Raw genomic sequence first — 3,943 nt, forward strand, 5'->3', positions numbered from 1 at the left:
CTTCCATCAACAGGCTAGTAAGACCTTCCATCAACAGGCTGCATAAGACCTCATTAGGATCATTTCCATGAAAAATGTTTATCGGGTGAGACGAAACAAGTTATACAAAGGAAATCAAAACAAAGAAAAACGATTTGAACTTGCAATTAAATGAAATTTTTTGATAAAAGAAATGTATTACAAAGATTTCACAACTACAAAGATTTCAGAATTACAATGTATTAGAATTTCTCTTGAATATTTATTTTGCTTCAAATGATATAATATTATGAGAATGAAAGAATGAATGAAAAAGATGACAGAAATGAAAGAATGAATGAAAGAGATGACAGAAATGAAAAGATGAATGAAAGAACAAAGAGACGCGAACATTTCGCAGAAACGCGAATAAAATTTCGCAGATAGAGGCGAACCTTTATGGCGTACACCCTAGTTCGCGAATAAAATTTCGCAAGAGGCAAATGTAAGACCTAAAGTACGTCATAGAAGGGGGTACCTGTTGCATGATTCAGCGAAAAGGTTAGACCGCCCCTGGAACCTGAGTCATGGAGATTTGGGGTCAATAAAGCCCATCCAGGAGAGGTACCTTGGATTTTCAACCTAAGCCTTTGCTTTAGGTTGGATGACTAGGGGTCTCTTCTAAGGAGTGCAGAATATGATCAAGGCACCGAGGTACACGGTTGAGTCAAGAGTGCCAGGGGCGTCTGGAGCGTACCTTGCCATTCTTGACAAGTCTTGGCTTATACTGCACTCGGCCCGAAGAAAACCCCACTTAGGGTGCAGTCTCGTAACCATAATCCCTATAGGTAAAAGGGACAAGAGGCTGCGAAAACAACTGGTTGTTGTTAAGACCGGATGGGAGGAGCTAACCTTGTATGGTAGAAGTACGCCTCCTTGAAGAGGCAACCAGGGGGGAGATAAGGGCGGCACCCTCCATTAGGGAGCTGATAAGTGTCTTAAGACGCAAATGTCATGAGGCTTTTTACTCGCAAGGGTATTAAGACTTGTCATATTTATGCGACAATCCTGAAGAGGCAATAATACTATATAAAAGGATAAGACGAGATCAATGGTCATTACATGAAAGTGTGAAGACGTATTGCGATTTCTTCGCAAGATGGCAATGTCATGGAGCTTTATTTTCGCAAGAATATTTAGGCCTGTCATATTGTCGCAACAATCCGGAAGAGGCAATAATACAAAAGAAAAAGTTAAGGCAAGATCAATGGGTTTTTGCATGAAAGTGCAAAGACGTTCTGCGATTTTGTCGCAATGACAAGAGGTGGCAAAATAAAACCTTTAACTAGGAAGGCAAAATAAGACCACATAAGAAGATGAGTAAGCAAGTAAGCTTGCGAGAATGATTATATGTAAGAAAACAAGATTGTGAATATGTACATGGAAATGAAACTGAGGCAGTGAAAATGCCGCATACTTGATATTATGATCATACTGTTATGAGATACTAATAGTGCAGGAAAGAGGGGAGATGAAAAACAAGTAAGAACTTGTAAAGAACAATAACTACACGAAGAAGAATGCATACACTAAAAAAAAGGCAGAGAAATGAAGAATGGAAGCAATTTAGAGCTACATCAATTTTAGACGGAAAAATGAGCTAAGTAACACAAACATTAACTATACATTGCAATAGATAAGCATTCTCATCATACAAGCATCATACTCGCATCATAAAAGCATTGCATAAGCATTTCATGGCATAAACATCGCATACACATTTCATAACATAATCATCTAGACAACTCTCTAATGGATCTTCCAATATGAGGTTTGGTAATGACTCCTGAATTAAGGTTCCTATCATGTTCACCTCTTCAATGCACGTGTCATCTAGCTCAGAATGTAGCTTATTGACATTAATAATATTCAACTCAATATTCATATTACCAAAAGATAGATTCATAATACCATTTCGACAATTTATGATCGCATTAGACGTAGCTAAAAATGGGCGACCCAAAATCACAGGTATCTGGTTCTCTGGGTCAGGGATAGGTTGGGTATCTAAGACCACGAAATCCACAGGATAAATAAACTTGTCGACCTCAATAAGAACATCTTCTATCACACCACGAGGAATCTTGACAGACCTATCAGCTAACTGCAATGTTATCTTTGTAGGTTTCAATTCACCAATCCCTAGATTTAAGTACACATGGTATGGGAGTAAGTCCACTCTGGCTTCTAAGTCAAGTAAAGCTTTGTGTACCCTGTGTTTTCCTATCGTACAAGCAATAGTAGGCGCACCTGAGTCTTTATATTTAGGAGTTGTGGGGTTCTGAATGATAGAATTTACATGACTAGCTAAAAAGGCTTTTTTAGGGACACTAAGCTTTCGCTTTCGCGTACACATATCCTTAAGAAACTTGGCGTAAGCTGGAAGTTGCTAATTGCTTCTAGTAACGGAAGGTTTATGGTAACTTTCCTAAAAACCTCCATTATGTCACTAAAGTTCGATTCACTCTTTGTTGGTACTAATAGTTGTGGAAATGGGGCTCTAGGCATAAAATAGGGCCTCTCAGGAGCCGAATTGACATCATCAGAAACTTTATCAGTCTCCTCAGCTATGGTTGTTCCTGAGGGGTGAACTACAGTATGCTCACTATCGGGCATGGTTACCTGACTGTCTACTACTCTGCCACTCCTAAGGGTTCTAACAGCATTCAATTGATTTGATGGTTTTGCACCTACTTCATGAACTCCTCTAGGATTGGGATTAGTCTGACTAGGGAACCTTCCGTTATCTCTCTCACTTAAGGTCTTAGCTATTTGGACGACTTGAAGTTCTAACTTAGCAAGAGTCTGAGAATTAGTTTGAAAATTCTTCTTGGTTTCCTGTTGAAAACTAACTTGGCTCTTTAATAACATGTCCTGGCTCTGTGCTAACATATCCTGGATCTTTCTTAATATACTAAGATATTCCTATAAGTTCGTTATTCTATTCTCTGAAGAGTTCTGAAACTGACCTGAAGAGTTCTTATCTGAACCAAAGCCTGGGGGAGCATTAGAATTACTAAACTGACCTTGACTCTGGCCTTTAGACCACGAAAGGTTCAGATGGTTTCTCCAACCAGGATTATAGGTTTCTGAATATGGGTCAAACTTCTGAAGGTTATCGAATCTAGTGTTATTATATAGAGCATTGGCTTGCTCTTCATTATTCTGGCCTTCCCAAAAAGGCTCTAATCTACCACTAGTGTGACCCACTTCTAAAGCTTCTAACCTTTTCGCTATAGCAGCAATTTTGGCATCTGATTCAAAGTTTCCTTCTACCCTATTAATGTTTCCTCTTCCTAGAAGAATTGTTTTCTGGGGTCCCCTATTACTTTCCCATTTTTGGGTATTTTCGGCGATTTCATGCAAATATGTCATCGCATCATCAACTGTTTGGTATTAAAGCCCACCTGTACACATAGATTCTACTGTGGTTGTAGTGGGATAATCTAAACCCTCATAAAGGATCTGAACTAACCTAACCTTTTCTAAACCATGATGAGGACATTGGGCTAATAGATCATTGAACCTTTCCAAATACCTATACAAGGATTCTCCCTCCTGTTGAGAAAATGTGCAGATTTGCGTCCTAATAGACGATGTTTTGTGCCTAGGGAAAAACTTGTTCAAAAAGGCAGATGTAAGTTGTTCATATGTTTCAATTGATCCGGAAGCCAAACTATATAGCCACGATTTGGCTTTATCTTTCAAGGAAAAGGGGAATAACCTGAGTTTCAAAGTATCATCAAGGTTTCTAATTTTTAGGGTACTACAAATTTCCTCAAAGTCCCTAACATGGAAATAGGGGTTTTCATTTTCTTTCCCTAAAAATATTGGGAGCAACTGTAAGGTTCCAGGCTTAAGTTCATAATTTGCTTCAGTTTCAGATAACCTGATACACGAGGGACGAGTAGTCCTAGTAGGGTTC

The 3,943-nt window shown here is 38.8% G+C and overlaps 1 pseudogene; it reads left to right on the forward strand.

Annotated features, from left to right (window-relative positions):
* The first annotated feature begins 3,505 nt into the window (after positions 1-3,505).
* LOC113300751 lies at positions 3,506-3,605 on the forward strand (annotated as a pseudogene).
* Positions 3,606-3,943: the final 338 nt, after the last annotated feature.

This window comes from Papaver somniferum, chromosome 7 (assembly GCF_003573695.1).
Source record: "Papaver somniferum cultivar HN1 chromosome 7, ASM357369v1, whole genome shotgun sequence".
NCBI lineage: Eukaryota > Viridiplantae > Streptophyta > Magnoliopsida > Ranunculales > Papaveraceae > Papaver > Papaver somniferum.